General features: G+C 47.9%; 1 long non-coding RNA gene across 1 annotated transcript in view; it reads left to right on the forward strand.

Annotated features, from left to right (window-relative positions):
* Nucleotides 1-534: 534 nt before the first annotated feature.
* Nucleotides 535-19335, forward strand: part of LOC132206756 (uncharacterized) — a 57259-nt gene continuing 38458 nt past the window's right edge. Inside the window, exons 1-2 of the long non-coding RNA XR_009443135.1 lie at nucleotides 535-637; nucleotides 4700-4812. This is a non-coding gene — a long non-coding RNA (uncharacterized LOC132206756). The remainder of the gene's footprint in view (nucleotides 638-4699; nucleotides 4813-19335) is intronic.

Here is a 19335-nt window from a genome sequence, read left to right on the forward strand (position 1 = left end):
AATAGCATGTCAAATAAAATTAACTGCATGACTCTTCATAGCCCTATATGTACAATTTCATTCTGAACTATGAGACAGTTGTGACCCCATACTACCTCAGTGCTCATGGCAAGAGTAAGACTCCTGTTTGACGTGCTGTGCACTGCATGGAATGGCGGCAACATCAGATTCATTGATGCTTGAGAATCCAAAGAATATGACGATAAGATCTAAAATCAAAATCTCATTGAACACTTCAAGGAATGTATTACAGGAAGAGGGGGAAAACATGTATGACTAAGAGAAGGTGGTGGCGCAGATTACATAGACCTGTGTGCTAAAACTTATCACAAATTTCACATTGAATGGAACAGTTTAAACAGGCTGGAGGAAGCAGACATGCCAGCCCAAACTTTTTGAATTTGTGCATTCTGTTCGTAAACATCAGCAAAATTGTGGGAAACATGTTTATTCTTTCTCTTTTATTGCACAGAACCATACGATTAGACTGTTTTGATGAGGAATTTAAAGATTATGTGTCCCATCCGTTTGACTCACTGTTTGGTACCATAGGTTGGTACGATCTTCGTTTGAGAAGGAAAAGGGATGTTCCAGATACAGAAAATCGTCAAACCATTTACTACAAAGTCCGTTTCTGGTTAGTATTAATTAATGCAGTTAACATTTTTAGCTCGACATGATTGCACAATGGAGTCAATCAGAAAATTCCATCTGATATTCCACATAAATTTTAAGTGGATATTAAAGCAGCTCATTTCTTTTTCACGCTGTATGCTGCTTTTAAGAATGGTTGTCTTATTGTCGAAATGTTTAGCTTTGACTCCATGGCTTCTTCCATTAGCTCACATTGAAACACATGTTTCTTCAGCCAAAAATGCACGTTTACCCGGTGTAGCTTGACTAACCTTCCCCTGTGGTCGTTCCCCTGAAATCCCCTGCAGTAGCTCCCCTGAAAAACAAGTATACCATTTTGGATACTGTTCCGGGGGATGACTTAGCAGGGGTACGCAGTAGGGTGCAGGTCTCTGGCACAGAGTCTGTCCCTCTTGCACAGAACGGAAGCGGGGATAGGAAGAGAGTGATAGTCATTGGGGACTGAATAGTTAGAGGGACTGATAGAAGATTTGCCGGGAACGAAAGAGACTCACGATTGGTGTGTTGCCTACCAGGTGCCAGGGTCTGTGATGTCACGAATATCCTGGGTGGGAAATTGGCTAGTGCCATTCGGTTGGATTTAAACGAGCTCAGAAGGGGGATGGGAAACTGAGGTGTAGTCCTAGTACACAGGAGGATGAGCATAGGGAGGACATGGTCAGGACCTCACTGTCACAGAAGTGTGCTGGCAGACAGCAAGCTGGATTGAAGTGTGACGACTTTAATGCCGGGAGTATCCGGAATAATGTAGGTGAGCTTGCAGCTTGGATAGGTACCTGGGACTTCGATGTTGTGGCCATTTCGGAGGCATGGATAGAGCAGGGTCAGGAATGGATGTTGCAGGTTCTCGGGTTTAGATCTTTCATTAAGGTCTGGGAAGGTGGTAAAAGAGGGGGAGGTGTGGCTTTGTTGGTCAAGGACAGTATAACAGCGGCTGAAAGAACCTTTGAGGACTTGTCTACTGCGGTGGTATGGGCTGAGGTTGCCAAGGAAGGTTTGTCGACTGAGTCAGTGTGGGTGGAAGTTCGGAACAGCAAGGCAGCAGTCACTTCACTGGGGGTTTTCTACAGACCCCAAATAGCAGTTGGGAGATCGAAGAACTCATTGGCCGGCAGATTGTTGAAAAGTGCAAACGTAGCAGGGTTGTTGTTATGGGTGACTTCAACTTTCCCAATATAGATTGAAAACTCCTCAGTGCAGATGGTTTGGATGGAGCCGTTTTTGTCAGGTGTGTTCAGGAGGGTTTCCTGACTTAGTTTGTGGACAGGCCGACGAGGCGGGAGGCCATTTTGGATTTGGTGCTCGGCGATGAGCCAGGACAGGTGTCAGATCTCGTGGTGGGAGAACACTTTGGCGACAGTGACCGCAAGAGCCTCCCATTTTCCATAGCCATGGAAAGGGAAAGGAGCAGTTACCAGGGGAAGATATTTCACTGGGGTCAAGGAAACTATGATGCTATCAGACAGGAGTTGGGAAGTACAGATTGGGAGCAATTGTTCCACAGAAAGGGCGCAGCAGACATGTGGAGGCTGTTCAAGCAGCAGTTGTTGCGAGTGATGTATAAATTTGTTCCTCTGAGACAGGTAAGAAGGGGTAAGATTAAGGAGCCTTGGATGACGGGTCCAGAGGTGCTTCTTGTCAAAAAGAAAAGGCAGCGTACGGAAGGTGGAGGAAGTGAGGGTCTAGCACAGCTTTAGAGTATTACAGGCCTGCTCGGAAGGAGCTCAAAAGATATTGCCTGTACAATTGTTACCTGTTACAACCTTTGCGTCCACGCTTGCTCATTCAATGGTGTCAAGATGCCAGCAGTGCATGTACCTTCTCCATCCCGTAATGCCGTCAGCTCACACAAGACATAGTCCTTACTTAAAATCTTCTGATCAACCAAAGTTCATTGTAATGGACATTTTAGTTATCTGTCATGAAACGAAAACTGATTCTGACTGGCATGACCTGCAGTGCAAATGAATATAATCTGTGAAACGAGATTCCTTATGGGCTTGCAGCCGCTACAAATAATTGCTTTTCAAAGACGTTGCATACATACATTTTTTTCTCCTATCACCTTAGATTATTTTTTTGTTTATGCATGTTGTGTGGGTTTCCAGTCAGGCCCATAAACACAGGTTGATGCAGTCACTGTTACAACACGGTATTGAAGGAGAATTTGTGATCTTTGGAGTTTCATTCCAGTGTATGAAGGAGTGCACCATCAAGCCACTTCAGAGCACTACTGGCGACAAATTGTTGCAAGTTTTCAAGTGTTACCGATCGTCACATAAAATATGGCCTTTTTGTTGTTGCACTATTCATCTTAACTGCACCATATCTAGTATTTAGGCTTGGAAACTATTTCAAGTTTTTTGATTTACTTGTTCAAAATCATTTCTGATTGTTGTCATGATATCTACAATATGTTATTTTGATTGGACATAGAGGATTGGATCTGTCTTAATGGAAATAATGTATGCGCTTATAAAACCCCTTCTGGGCAAGGTAGTTGCTCAGTGGTTAGAGCTGCTCATGCACTGGGGAGCCAATTGAGATTCCAGTCTTGGGTAACTATCTGTGTGGAATTGACACGTCCTCCCCGCGTCTGCGAGGGGCTTCCGCCAGGTGCTGCAGTTTCCTCCCATTGTTCAAAGATGTGCAGGTCCTTATATGTGATTTGTGAAGCGTTTCTTAAATGTTTCAATCCTGCCAGCATCCAGTGCCTTGGACAAAATAACTGGAGGTGAATAAAAGATACAGTGCCTTTTGACACCATTTCCTACTGGATTTTCATCAATCCTGCTTTATATCGGTGACAACTTCCATGACCTTTTTTGATGCTATGTCTGAATTGACAGTCTAGTTCCAAATATTTGTTGTGCAGTATTTCAAGGTCTCTGTTATAGCATACCCACGAATGTCCACTTCAAAAGATAGTTCCATATCATAGAAACCCTACGGTGTGGAAACAAGCCCCTTTTGACCCAAGAAGTCCACGGCCACCCTCCAAAGAGCGTCTCACCCTGACTCATCCCCCGACCCTTTCCTCAGTAACCCTACATTTCCCATGACTAACACACCTAATCTACACATCCCGAAACACAATGGGCAAGTTTGGCATGGCCCATACACTGAGCCTGCACATCTTTGGACTGTGGGAGGCAACCAGAGCACCCAGCAGGAATCCATGCAGGCATGGGCAGAATATACAAACTCCGCACAGAAAATCGTCCAACGGTGGGATCGAACCTGGGTCCCTGGCGCTGTGAGTCAGCAGTGCTCACCACTGAGCCACCGTGCTGCCCTTGGAGTTTGACAGAGCTTGCTTGTTCCTGGGTGGCCTCAAACTGCCAACCTCCACTTAGTGGCAAAAGTGCTGACCAACTGCACTCATCTTCACTGGTTTTTGCTTTGTATCATTGAATTCAATCCTTCAAACTCTATGATAAATATTTAAATTTCTGTTGATATGTGAGCGTTGTTTTTAGTACGCAGTGTTGGTTTATTATGTTTCATTGGTACATAATGAATATTTTATGTATATGTAAATGGGCAAGTTGGTAACGATGCAGTCCACAGACCTGGAGGATAATAACACTGTCCTTCAATCGCCCACGATGCCCTCTGCAAATTGGTAGAAAACAAAAATTTCTATAAGATTCATCTCTCCTCCCGTCAGTCGATCAAAATTAATTCATGATTTTGTACAGGCCAATAACCGTAAGATTACACGAGCCTAAACAAAACTACTGGCTCATAGTAGTTCAGTAAAGTGCAAGGGCAACAATAGAGGTAGTAGGAACTGCAGATGCTGGAGAATCTGAGATAAGAAGGTGTAAAGCTGGATGAACACAGCAGGCCAAGCAGTATCATTCGGCTCTACACCTTGTTATCTCAGATTCTCCAGCGCCAATTTTCTGAAGTAGGGTCTCGTCCCGAAACATCAGCTTTCTTGCTTCTCTGATGCTGCTTGACCTGCTGTGTTCATCCAGCTCTCCACCTTGGGCAACAATAGAGTATGCTTTAAGTCACTAGATGGGTTTGTCTTCCTTAGGGTGGAGTTAGTGGAACCGAAAAAGATGTCTCCCTCACAGCGTTTGTGACAAAAGAATTGCATCGTTCCTTGGCGGCCTTTCAACAGAAGAATATTCAGAGATTTCCCGAGTGGTAAGAATGTAACTTCTTTTACTTCTCTTTATCTCACTTTTTCCAACAATTGGAAAATAGATTTTAGAAATAACATCGAGCTGATGAAGTGTGAAAAGAAGAATAATTCCAAGCAGTGGTGGGAGTTGGTCAGTGAGGTGGGAGGAGTGGATAGGTGGGAGAGAAGGCGGACAGGTCATGGAGGCGGGGATGAGGGGAGGAACTAGTCTTGGGATGAGGCTGGCGGGTGGGGAGATTTTGAGGGTGGCCAAGTCCACATTGAGGCTATTGAGTTGGAAGCTCCCGAGGCAGAATATGAGGTGCTGCTCCTCCAGTTTCTGGGTGGTGTGGTTGTGACACTGGAAGAGGCCCAGGATGGACATGTCATTCAGGGAGTGGGAGGGGGAGTTGAAGTGATGCAATGATTTGGACATGAAAATAGAAGGTGTGGTTAGTAAGTTTCCCAATGATTGAAGGTGTAGTAGCCAGCCAAGAAGGTCACCTCAGAATACAATGGGACATTGACAAGGGCCAATAAACTGAGGAATGGCAGATGGTGTTGAGGTTAGACAAATGTGAGGTGCTACATTTTGGAAAGGCAAATCAGGGCAGCACGTTTACACTCAAGGTTGTGGGGAGTGTTGCTTAATAAAGAGACACTGGAGTGCAGTTTCGTAGTTGCATCAAAGTACAGCCACCGGTAGAAAGGATATGAAGGAGACATTTGGTGTGCTCGCCTTTATCGGTCAGTGCATTGAGTATAGGAGTTGGGAGATCACTTAGCAGCCATATAGGACGTTGGTTCGGCTGCTTTTGGAATACTGCAATCGATTTTGGTCTCCTTGCGAGAGGAAGGATGTCGGCGCAACATTGAGGGCCGAAGGGCCTGTTCTGCGCTGTGTTGTTGTATGTTGTAAACTTGAAAGGGTTCAAAGAAGGTCTACAAGGATGTTATGAGCATCAGAGGTTGGAGGTATACCGTGGGCTTGAAGAGGCAGCTATTTCTTGGAACTTTGGAGTTCAGGGCTGACCATATAGAAGTTTATACAATTACGAGGGACGTGGATAGAGCGAACAGCCAAGATCTTTTCCCCGGGTTGCTGGAATCCAAAACTGGAGGGAATAGGTTAAAAATGAGAGAGGGAAGATTTAAAATGGACCGGATTTTTTTCATAGTGGTGCATGTATGGAGTGAGCTGCCAGAGGAAGTGGTGGAGGCTTGTACGTTTAAAAGGCATGTGGATGGGTATATGAATAAGACGGGTTGAGAGGAATATGGGCCAAATGCTGGCAAATGGGACTAAATTAATTTAGGATATCTGGTCAACATAGACAAATTGGGCCAAAGGATCTGTTTCCCGACTGTACATCTCTCTGATTCTGAGTGTCTTTTTTCTTAACCACGTGGCCCATAATTAGAAAAACTTGAATCAGGATTTGGGAATATGACAATTCTAATTGGATCTGTTTGATGAAATTAACTCTGTAGGTAATGGTGGTTGAATTATGATTCGTCAAATTTGAGTTTATTGCAGCATCTTATAGAATAGAGGAAACACATGTAATCAAAATTGAAAATCAAAACTTCGTAAAATTTTGCATTGGAAATACATGACCAGCCATTGGAGGAGATTCATGACCATTGCATTCAAGTGAGAACAACAAATGCGATTCAGTGACTCAGTGAAATGGGATTCAGTGACTCAGTGAAATTGGATGCAGTGACTGTGTGAACTGGGATGCAGTGACTGAGGGTAATGGGATGCAGTGACTGAGGGTAATTAGATGCAGTGACTGAGTGAAATAGGATGCAGTGACTGCGGGAAATGGGTTGTAGTGACTGCGGGAAATGGGTTGTAGTGACTGAGGGAAATAGGATACAGTGACTGATGGAAATGGGATGCGTTGACTGATGGAAATGGGATGCGTTGACTGATTGAAAGGAGATGCAGTGACTGTGGGAAATGGCATGCTGTGACTCAGGGTAATGGGATGCAGTGACTGAGGGGAATGGGATGCAGTGACTGACGGAAATGGAATGCAGTGTCTGTTGGAAATGGGATCCTGCGACTGAAGGTAATGGGATGCAGTGACTGAGGGGAATGGGATTCAGTGACTGTGGGGAATGGGATGCAGTGACTGAGGGAAATGGGTTGCAGTGACTGAGGGAAATGGGTTGCAGTGACTGAGGGAAATGGGATGCAGTGACTGATGGAAATGGTATGCAGTGACTGATGGAAATGAGATGCAGTGACTGACGGAAATGGAATGCAGTGTCTGTTGGAAATGGGATCCTGCGACTGAAGGTAATGGGATGCAGTGACTGAGGGTAATGGGATTCAGTGACTGTGGGGAATCGGATGCAGTGACTGAGGGAAATGGGATTCAGTGACTGAGATAAATGGGATGCAGTGACTGATGGAAATGGGATGCAGTGAATGAGGGAAATGGGATTCAGTGACTGAGATGAATGGGACGCAGTGACTGTTGGAAATGGGATGCAGTGACTGAGGGTAATGGGTTGCAGTCACTGAGTGAAATGGGATGCTGTGACACTGTGGAATGGGATGCAGTGACTCAGTGGAATTTGACGCATTGACTGAGGGAAAGGAGATGCAGTGAATGTGGGAAATGGGATGGTCTGACTGAGGGTAATGTGATGCAGTGACTGAGGGTAACGCGATGCAGTGACTGTGGTTAATGGGATGCAGTGAATGAGGGAGAGGAGATGCAGTGAATGTGGGAAATTGGATGCAATGACTGAGGGAAATGGGATGCAGTGACTGATGGAAATCAGATGCAGTGTCTGAGGGAAATGGGATGCAGTGTCTGAGGGAAATGGGATGCTGTGACTGAGCGTACTGGGATGCAGTGACTGAGGTGAAATGGGATGCAGAGACTGAGTGAAATGGCATGCAGTGATTGAGGAACGGCGATGCAGTGACTGTGGGAAATGGGATGCAGTGACTGTGGGAAATGGGATGCAGTGACTGTGGGAAATGGGATGCAGTGACTGTGGGAAATGGGATGCAGTGACTGATGGAAATGGGATGCAGTGACTGAGGACAATGGGATGCAGTGACTGAGTGAACTGTGATTCAGTCACTGAGTGAACTGTGATTCAGTCACTGTGATGCAGTGGCTGAGTGGAATGGGATGCAGTGACTTTGTGAAATGAGATGCAGTGACTTTGTGAAATGAGATGCAGTGACTGAGGGACATGGGATGCAGTGACTGAGGGACATGGGATGCATTGACTGAGGGACATGCGATGCAGTGACTGAGGGACATGGGATGCAGTGACTGAGGGACATGGGATGCATTGACTGAGGGACATGCGATGCAGTGACTGAGGGACATGGGATGCAGTGACTGAGGGACATGGGAAGGAGTGACTGAGTTAATAGGGAATCAGTGCCCGAGCGGGCTTGGGTTGCAGTGACTGAGGGAAGTGGGATACAGTGCCTGACCGAAAAGCGACGCACTGACTGAGTGAAATGGGATGCAGTGGCTGAAGGACATGGGATGCAGTGACTGAGGGACATGGGATGCAGTGACTGAGGGAAATGGGATTCAGTGACTGAGATGAATGGGACGCAGTGACTGATGGAAATGGGATGCAGTGACTGAGGGTAATGGGTTGCAGTCAATGAGTGAAATGGGATGCTGTGACACTGTGAAATGGGATGCAGTGACTCACTGGAATGTGAAGCATTGACTGAGGGAAAGCAGATGCAGTGAATGTGGGAAATGGGATGCAGTGACTGAGGGAAATGGGATGCAGTGACCGAGTGAAATGAGATGCAGTGACTGAGCGAAATGGGATGCAGTATTTTTGGGAAGTAGAATGCAATCACTGATTGAAATTGGATGCAGAGACAGTGGGAAAGGAGACGCTGAGTCTATGGGAAATGGGATACAGTGAGTGTCGGAAATTGAATGCAGTGTCTGTGAGATATGGGAACCAGTGACTGATGGAAATGAGATGCTGTGACTGTGGTGAAGGAGCTGCAGTGATGGAGTCAATTGTGGTGCAGTGACTGAGTGAAATGTGATGCAGTGACTGAGTGAAATGGGATGCAGTGACTGAGGGACATGGGATGCAGTGACTGAGGGACATGGGATGCAGTGACTGAGGGACATGGGATGCAGTGACTGAGGGACGTGGGATGCAGTGACGGAGGGACGTGGGATGCAGTGACTGAGGGACATTGGATGCCGTGACTGAGGGAAATGGGAGGCAGTGACAGAGTGACATGAGCTGCAGTGACAGAGGGACTGGGAAGGAGTTTCTGAGTTAATAGGGAATCAGTGCCCGAGCGGGCTTGGGGTGCAGTGACTGAAGGAAATGGGATACAGTGGCTGAGTGAAATGAGATGCAGTGACTGAGTGAAATGAGATGCAGTGACTGAGTGAAATGAGATGCAGTGACTGAGTGAAATGAGATGCAGTGACTGAGTGAAATGAGATGCAGTGACTGAGTGAAATGGGATGCAGTGACTGGGTGAAATGGGATGCAGTGACCGATGGAAATTGGATGCAGTGACTTAGGGACATGGGATGCAGTGACACACGGACATGGGATGCAGTGACCTGAGGGAATTGGGATGCAGTGACTGAGGGAAATGGGATGCAGTGATTGCGTGAAATGGGTTGCAGTGACTGAGTGAAATGCGGTGCAGTCACTGAGTGCAATGGGATGCAGGGACTAGGTGAAATGGGATGCAGTGACTGATGGAAATTGGATGCAAAGACTGAGGGAAATGGGATGCAGTCACTGAGGGAAATGAGATGCAGAGACTGTGGGAAAGGAGACGCTGTGTCTATGGGAAATGGGATACAGTGAGTGTTGGAAATTGAATGCAGTGTCTGTGAGATATGGGAACCAGTGACTGATGGAAATGGGAAGCTGTGACTGTGTTGAAGGAGCTGCAGTGATGGAGTCAATTGGGATGCAGTGACTGAGTGAAATGTGATGCAGTGACTGAGTGAAATGGGATGCAGTGACTGCGTGAAATGGGATGCAGTGACTGAGGGAAATGGGATGCAGTATTTGTGGGAAGAAGGATGCAATCACTGAGTGAAATGAGATGCTGAGACTGAGGGCAAGGAGATGCTGTGACTATGTGCAATGGGATGCAGTGAATGTGGGAAATTGAATGCAGCGTCTGTGAGATAAGGGAAACAGTGACTGATGGAAATGGGATGCACTGACTGTGTTGAAGGAGATGCAGTGACTGAGTGGAATGGGATGCAGTGACTGAGTGAAATGGGATGCAGTGACTGAGGGAACTGGGATGCAGTGACTGAGGGAACTGGGATGCAGTGACTGAGGGAACTGGGATGCAGTGACTGAGGGAACTGGGATGCAGTGACTGAGGGAACTGGGATGCAGTGACTGAGGAAAATGGGATGCAGTGACTGAGGAAAATGGGATGCAGTGACTGAGGGAAATGTGATTCAGTCACTGAGTGAAATGTGATTCAGTCACTGAGTGAAATGTGATTCAGTCACTGAGTGAAATGTGATGCGCTCACTGAGTGAACTGTGATTCAGTCAGTGGGTGAACTGTGATGCAGTGACTCAGTGAACTGTGATGCTGTCACTGAGTGAAATGAGATGCACTGACTGATGGAAATTGGATGCAGTGACTGAGTGACATGAGCTGCAGTGACTGAGTGACATGAGCTGCAGTGACTGAGTGACATGAGCTGCAGTGACTGAGTGAAATGGGATGCAGTGGCTGAGTGAAATGGGATGCAGTGGCTGAGTGAAATGGGATGCAGTGGCTGAGTGAAATGGGATGCAGTGGCTGAGTGAAATGGGATGCAGTGGGGTGTGAAATGGGATGCAGTGACTGGTGGAAATGAGATGCAATGACTAAGGGAAAGGAAATGCAGTGTCTGTGGGAAATGGGATGCTGCGACTGAGGGTAATGGGATGCAGTGACTGAGGGTAATGGGATGTACTGACTGATGGAAATGGATGCAGTGACTGAGTGAAATGGGATGCAGTGACTGAGGTACTGGGAAGGAGTGACTGAGTTAACAGGGATGCAGTGACTGACGGAAATGGGATGCAGTGACTGAGTGAAATGAGATGCAGTGTCTGATGGAAATGGTATGCAATGACTGAGGGAAATGGGATGCAGTGACTGACGGAGATGGGATGCAGTGTCTGTTTGAAATGGGATCCTGCGACTGAAGTTAATGGGATGCAGTGACTGAGGGTAATGGGATGCAGTGACTGAGTGAAATGGGATGCAGTGACTGAGGGAAATGAGATGCAGTGACACACGGACATGGGATGCAGTGACTGAGGGGATTGGGATGCAGTGACTGAGTGAAATGGGATGCAGTGACTGAGGGAAATGGGATGCAGTGACTGAGGGAAATGGGATGCAGTGACTGAGGGAAATGGGATGCAGTGACTGAGGGAAATGGGATGCAGTGACTGAGGGAAATTGAATTCATCGTCTGTGAGATGCGGGAAACAGTGACTGATGGAAATGTGATGCAGTGACTGTGGTGAAGGAGATGCAGTGATTGAGTAGATGGGTTGCAGTGACTGAGTGAAATGTGATGCAGTGACTGAGTGAAATGTGATGCAGTGACTGCTTGAAATTGGATGCATCACTGAGTGCAATGGGATGCAGTGACCGATGGAAATTGGTTGCAGTGACAGAGTGACATGAGCTGCAGTGAATGAGTGAAATGTGATGCAGTGACTGAGTGAAATGGGATGCACTGACCGAGTGAAATGGGATGCAGTGACTGAGGTAAATGGGATGCAGTATTTGTGGGAAGAAGGATGCAATCACTGAGTGAAATGAGATGCTGAGACTGAGGGCAAGGAGATGCTGTGACTATGTGCAAAGGGATGCAGTGAATGTGGGAAATTGAATGCAGCGTCTGTGAGATAAGGGAAACAGTGACTGATGGAAATGGGATTCACTGACTGTGTTGAAGGAGATGCAGTGACTGAGTGGAATGGGATGCAATGACCGAGGGAACTGGGATGCAGTGACTGACGGAAATGGGACGCAGTGACTGAGGGAAATGGGACGCAGTGACTGAGGGAAATGGGACGCAGTGACTGAGTGAAATGTGATTCCGTCACTGAGTGAAATGTGATTCCGTCACTGAGTGAAATGTGATGCACTCACTGAGTGAACTGTGATTCAGTCAGTGGGTGAACTGTGATGCAGTGACTCAGTGAACTGTGATGCTGTCACTGAGTGAAATGAGATGCACTGACTGATGGAAATTGGATGCAGTGGCTGAGTGACATGCGATGCAGTGGCTGAGTGAAATGCGATGCAGTGGCTGAGTGAAATGGGATGCAGTGGCTGAGTGAAATGGGATGCAGTGGCTGAGTGAAATGGGATGCAGTGGCTGAGTGAAATGGGATGCAGTGGGGCGTGAAATGGGATGCAGTGTCTGTGGGAAACGGGATGCTGCGACTGAGGGTAATGGGATGCAGTGACTGAGGGTAATGGGATGCAGTGACTGATGGAAATGGATGCAGTGACTGAGTGAAATGGGATGCAGTGACTGATGGAAATTGGATGCAGTGACAGAGTGACGTGATCTGCAGTGACTGAGTGAAATGAGATGCATTGTTTGATGGAAATATGCTGTAACTGACGGAAATGAGATGCAGTGACTGAGGGACATGGGATGCAGTGACTGAGGGACATGGGATGCAGTGACTGAGGGAAATGGGATGCGGTGACTGAGTGAAATGAGATGCGGTGACTGAGGCAAATGGGATGCAGTGACTGAGGGACATGGGATGCAGTGACTGAGCGAAATGGGATGCACGATTTTTGGGAAGTAGGATGCAATAACTGATTGAAATGAGATACAGAGACTGTGGGAAAGGAGACGCTGTGATGATGGGAAAATGGATGCAGTGACTGAGTGAAATGGGATGCAATGACTGCGTGAAATGCGATGCAGTGGCTGCGTGAAATGGGATGAGTGACTCAGTGAAATGTGATTCAGTCACTGAGTGAAATGTGATTCCGTCACTGAGTGAAATATGATGCACTCACTCAGTGTACTGTGATTCAGTCACTGAGTCAACTGTGATTCAGTCACTGAGTCAACTGTGATTCAGTCACTGAGTGAACTGTGATGCAGTCACTGAGTGAAATGGGATGCAGTGGCTCAGGGAAATAGGATGCAGTGACTGAGTGAAATGGGATGCAGTGACTCAGTGAAATGAGATACATTGACTGAGTGAAATGGAATGCAGTAACTGAGGGAAATGGGATACAGTGAATGAGGGAAATGGGATGCTTTGACTGAGTGAAATGAGATGCAGTGACTGAAGGACATGGGATGCAGTGACTGAGGGACATGGGATGCAGTGACTGAGGGAAATGGGATGCGGTGACTGAGGCAAATGGGATGCAGTGACTGAGGGACATGGGATGCAGTGACTCTGGGACATGGGATGCAGTGACTGAGGGACATGGGATGCATCGGCTGAGTGAAATGCGATGCAGAGACTGAGGGAAAGGAGATGCTGTGACTGTGGGAAATGGGATGCAGTGAGTGTGGGAAATTGAATGCAGCGTCTGTGAGATACGGGAAAGAATGACTGTTGGAAATGGGATGCAGTGACTGTGGTGAAGGAGATGCAGTGATTGAGTGAAATGGGATGCAGTGACTGAGGGAAATGGGATGCAGTCACTGAGGGAAATGCGATGCAGTGACTGAGGGAACTGAGATGCCGCGACTGAGTGAACGGGATGCAGTGACTGATGGAAATGGTATGCAGTGACTGAGGGTAATGGGATGCAGTGACTGACGGAAATGGGATGCAGTGTCTGTTTGAAATGGGATCCTGTGACTGAAGTTAATGGGATGCAGTGACTGAGTGAAATGGGATGCAGTGACTGAGTGAGGTGGGATGCAGTGACTGAGTGAGGTGGGATGCAGTGACTGAGTGAGGTGGGATGCAGTGACTGAGTGAGGTGGGATGCAGTGACTGAGTGAGGTGGGATGCAGTGACTGAGTGAGGTGGGATGCAGTGACTGAGTGAGGTGGGATGCAGTGACTGAGTGAGGTGGGATGCAGTGACTGAGTGAGGTGGGATGCAGTGACTGAGTGAGGTGGGATGCAGTGACTGAGTGAGGTGGGATGCAGTGACTGAGTGAGGTGGGATGCAGTGACTGAGTGAGGTGGGATGCAGTGACTGAGTGAGGTGGGATGCAGTGACTGAGTGAGGTGGGATGCAGTGACTGAGTGAGGTGGGATGCAGTGACTGAGTGAGGTGGGATGCAGTGACTGAGTGAGGTGGCATGCAGTGACTGAGTGAGGTGGGTTGCAGTGACTGAGGACAATGGGATGCAGTGACTGAGAGAAATGGGATGCCGTGACTGGGAAATGGGATGCAGTGATTGATGGAAATGGGACGCAGTGACAAAGTGAAATGGGACGCAGTGACTGATGGAAAGGAGATGCAGTGACTCTGTGAAATGGGATGCAGTGACTGAGTGAAATGGGATTGCCGTGACTGTGGAAAGGAGATGCCGTGACTGAGGAAATGGGATGCAGTGACTGAGGAAATGGGATGCAGTGACTGAGGGAAATGGGATGCAATCACTGAGTGAAATGAGATGCTGAGACTGAGGGCAAGGAGATGCTGTGACTGTGGGACATTGAATGCAGCGTCTGTGAGATAAGGGAAACAGTGACTGATGGAAATGGGATGCACTGACTGTGTTGAAGGAGATGCAGTGACTGAGTGGAATGGGATGCAGTGACTGAGTGGAATGGGATGCAGTGACTGAGGGAACTGGGATGCAGTGACTGAGGGAACTGGGATGCAGTGACTGAGGAAAATGGGATGCAGTGACTGAGGGAAATGGGACGCAGTGACTGAGTGAAATGTGATTCAGTCACTGAGTGAAATGTGATTCCGTCACTGAGTGAAATGTGATGCGCTCACTGAGTGAACTGTGATTCAGTCAGTGGGTGAACTGTGATGCAGTGACTCAGTGAACTGTGATGCTGTCACTGAGTGAAATGAGATGCACTGACTGATGGAAATTGGATGCAGTGACTGAGTGACATGCGCTGCAGTGACTGAGTGACATGAGCTGCAGTGACTGAGTGACATGAGCTGCAGTGACTGAGTGACATGAGCTGCAGTGACTGAGTGAAATGCGATGCAGTGGCTGAGTGAAATGGGATGCAGTGGCTGAGTGAAATGGGATGCAGTGGCTGAGTGAAATGGGATGCAGTGGGGCGTGAAATGGGATGCAGTGTCTGTGGGAAACGGGATGCTGCGACTGAGGGTAATGGGATGCAGTGACTGAGGGTAATGGGATGCAGTGACTGATGGAAATGGATGCAGTGACTGAGTGAAATGGGATGCAGTGACTGATGGAAATTGGATGCAGTGACAGAGTGACGTGATCTGCAGTGACTGAGTGAAATGAGATGCATTGTTTGATGGAAATATGCTGTAACTGACGGAAATGAGATGCAGTGACTGAGGGACATGGGATGCAGTGACTGAGGGACATGGGATGCAGTGACTGAGGGAAATGGGATGCGGTGACTGAGTGAAATGAGATGCGGTGACTGAGGCAAATGGGATGCAGTGACTGAGGGACATGGGATGCAGTGACTGAGCGAAATGGGATGCACGATTTTTGGGAAGTAGGATGCAATAACTGATTGAAATGAGATACAGAGACTGTGGGAAAGGAGATGCTGTGATGATGGGAAAATGGATGCAGTGACTGAGTGAAATGGGATGCAATGACTGCGTGAAATGCGATGCAGTGGCTGCGTGAAATGGGATGAGTGACTCAGTGAAATGTGATTCAGTCACTGAGTGAAATGTGATTCCGTCACTGAGTGAAATATGATGCACTCACTCAGTGTACTGTGATTCAGTCACTGAGTCAACTGTGATTCAGTCACTGAGTCAACTGTGATTCAGTCACTGAGTGAACTGTGATGCAGTCACTGAGTAAAATGGGATGCAGTGGCTCAGGGAAATAGGATGCAGTGACTGAGTGAAATGGGATGCAGTGACTCAGTGAAATGAGATACATTGACTGAGTGAAATGGAATGCAGTAACTGAGGGAAATGGGATACAGTGAATGAGGGAAATGGGATGCTTTGACTGAGTGAAATGAGATGCAGTGACTGAAGGACATGGGATGCAGTGACTGAGGGACATGGGATGCAGTGACTGAGGGAAATGGGATGCGGTGACTGAGGCAAATGGGATGCAGTGACTGAGGGACATGGGATGCAGTGACTCTGGGACATGGGATGCAGTGACTGAGGGACATGGGATGCATCGGCTGAGTGAAATGCGATGCAGAGACTGAGGGAAAGGAGATGCTGTGACTGTGGGAAATGGGATGCAGTGAGTGTGGGAAATTGAATGCAGCGTCTGTGAGATACGGGAAAGAATGACTGTTGGAAATGGGATGCAGTGACTGTGGTGAAGGAGATGCAGTGATTGAGTGAAATGGGATGCAGTGACTGAGGGAAATGGGATGCAGTCACTGAGGGAAATGCGATGCAGTGTCTGAGGGAACTGAGATGCCGCGACTGAGTGAACGGGATGCAGTGACTGATGGAAATGGTATGCAGTGACTGAGGGTAATGGGATGCAGTGACTGACGGAAATGGGATGCAGTGTCTGTTTGAAATGGGATCCTGTGACTGAAGTTAATGGGATGCAGTGACTGAGTGAAATGGGATGCAGTGACTGAGTGAGGTGGGATGCAGTGACTGAGTGAGGTGGGATGCAGTGACTGAGTGAGGTGGGATGCAGTGACTGAGTGAGGTGGGATGCAGTGACTGAGTGAGGTGGGATGCAGTGACTGAGTGAGGTGGGATGCAGTGACTGAGTGAGGTGGGATGCAGTGACTGAGTGAGGTGGGATGCAGTGACTGAGTGAGGTGGGATGCAGTGACTGAGTGAGGTGGGATGCAGTGACTGAGTGAGGTGGGATGCAGTGACTGAGTGAGGTGGGATGCAGTGACTGAGTGAGGTGGGATGCAGTGACTGAGTGAGGTGGGATGCAGTGACTGAGTGAGGTGGGATGCAGTGACTGAGTGAGGTGGGATGCAGTGACTGAGTGAGGTGGCATGCAGTGACTGAGTGAGGTGGGTTGCAGTGACTGAGGACAATGGGATGCAGTGACTGAGAGAAATGGGATGCCGTGACTGGGAAATGGGATGCAGTGATTGATGGAAATGGGACGCAGTGACAAAGTGAAATGGGACGCAGTGACTGATGGAAAGGAGATGCAGTGACTCTGTGAAATGGGATGCAGTGACTGAGTGAAATGGGATTGCCGTGACTGTGGAAAGGAGATGCCGTGACTGAGGAAATGGGATGCAGTGACTGAGGAAATGGGATGCAGTGACTGAGGGAAATGGGATGCAATCACTGAGTGAAATGAGATGCTGAGACTGAGGGCAAGGAGATGCTGTGACTATGTGCAATGGGATGCAGTGAATGTGGGACATTGAATGCAGCGTCTGTGAGATAAGGGAAACAGTGACTGATGGAAATGGGATGCACTGACTGTGTTGAAGGAGATGCAGTGACTGAGTGGAATGGGATGCAGTGACTGAGTGAAATGGGATGCAGTGACTGAGGGAACTGGGATGCAGTGACTGAGGGAACTGGGATGCAGTGACTGAGGAAAATGGGATGCAGTGACTGAGGGAAATGGGACGCAGTGACTGAGTGAAATGTGATTCAGTCACTGAGTGAAATGTGATTCCGTCACTGAGTGAAATGTGATGCGCTCACTGAGTGAACTGTGATTCAGTCAGTGGGTGAACTGTGATGCAGTGACTCAGTGAACTGTGATGCTGTCACTGAGTGAAATGAGATGCACTGACTGATGGAAATTGGATGCAGTGACTGAGTGACATGCGCTGCAGTGACTGAGTGACATGAGCTGCAGTGACTGAGTGACATGAGCTGCAGTGACTGAGTGACATGAGCTGCAGTGACTGAGTGAAATGGGATGCAGTGGCTGAGTGAAATGGGATGCAGTGGCTGAGTGAAATGGGATGCAGTGGCTGAGTGAAATGGGATGCAGTGTCTGATGGAAATGGTATGCAGTGACTGAGGGAAATGGGATGCAGTGACTGACGGAGATGGGATGCAGTGTCTGTTTGAAATGGGATCCTGCGACTGAAGTTAATGGGATGCAGTGACTGAGGGTAATGGGATGCAGTGACTGAGTGAAATGGGATGCAGTGACTGAGTGAAATGAGATGCAGTGACACACGGACATGGGATGCAGTGACTGAGGGGATTGGGATGCAGTGACTGAGTGAAATGGGATGCAGTGACTGAGTGAAATGGGATGCAGTGACTGAGGGAAATGGGATGCAGTGACTGAGGGAAATGGGATGCAGTGACTGAGGGAAATGGGATGCAGTGACTGAGGGAAATGGGATGCAGTGACTGAGGGAAATGGGATGCAGTGACTGAGGGAAATTGAATTCATCGTCTGTGAGATGCGGGAAACAGTGACTGATGGAAATGTGATGCAGTGACTGTGGTGAAAGAGATGCAGTGATTGAGTAGATGGGTTGCAGTGACTGAGTGAAATGTGATGCAGTGACTGAGTGAAATGTGATGCAGTGACTGCTTGAAATTGGATGCATCACTGAGTGCAATGGGATGCAGTGACCGATGGAAATTGGTTGCAGTGACAGAGTGACATGAGCTGCAGTGAATGAGTGAAATGTGATGCAGTGACTGAGTGAAATGGGATGCACTGACCGAGTGAAATGGGATGCAGTGACTGAGGTAAATGGGATGCAGTATTTGTGGGAAGAAGGATGCAATCACTGAGTGAAATGAGATGCTGAGACTGAGGGCAAGGAGATGCTGTGACTATGTGCAAAGGGATGCAGTGAATGTGGGAAATTGAATGCAGCGTCTGTGAGATAAGGGAAACAGTGACTGATGGAAATGGGATTCACTGACTGTGTTGAAGGAGATGCAGTGACTGAGTGGAATGGGATGCAATGACCGAGGGAACTGGGATGCAGTGACTGACGGAAATGGGATGCAGTGACTGAGGGAAATGGGACGCAGTGACTGAGGGAAATGGGACGCAGTGACTGAGTGAAATGTGATTCCGTCACTGAGTGAAATGTGATTCCGTCACTGAGTGAAATGTGATGCACTCACTGAGTGAACTGTGATTCAGTCAGTGGGTGAACTGTGATGCAGTGACTCAGTGAACTGTGATGCTGTCACTGAGTGAAATGAGATGCACTGACTGATGGAAATTGGATGCAGTGACAGAGTGACATGCGATGCAGTGGCTGAGTGACATGCGATGCAGTGGCTGAGTGAAATGCGATGCAGTGGCTGAGTGAAATGCGATGCAGTGGCTGAGTGAAATGGGATGCAGTGGCTGAGTGAAATGGGATGCAGTGGCTGAGTGAAATGGGATGCAGTGGGGCGTGAAATGGGACGCAGTGTCTGTGGGAAACGGGATGCTGCGACTGAGGGTAATGGGATGCAGTG

This window comes from Stegostoma tigrinum, chromosome 43, assembly GCF_030684315.1.
Source record: "Stegostoma tigrinum isolate sSteTig4 chromosome 43, sSteTig4.hap1, whole genome shotgun sequence".
In the NCBI taxonomy this organism is placed as follows: domain Eukaryota; kingdom Metazoa; phylum Chordata; class Chondrichthyes; order Orectolobiformes; family Stegostomatidae; genus Stegostoma; species Stegostoma tigrinum.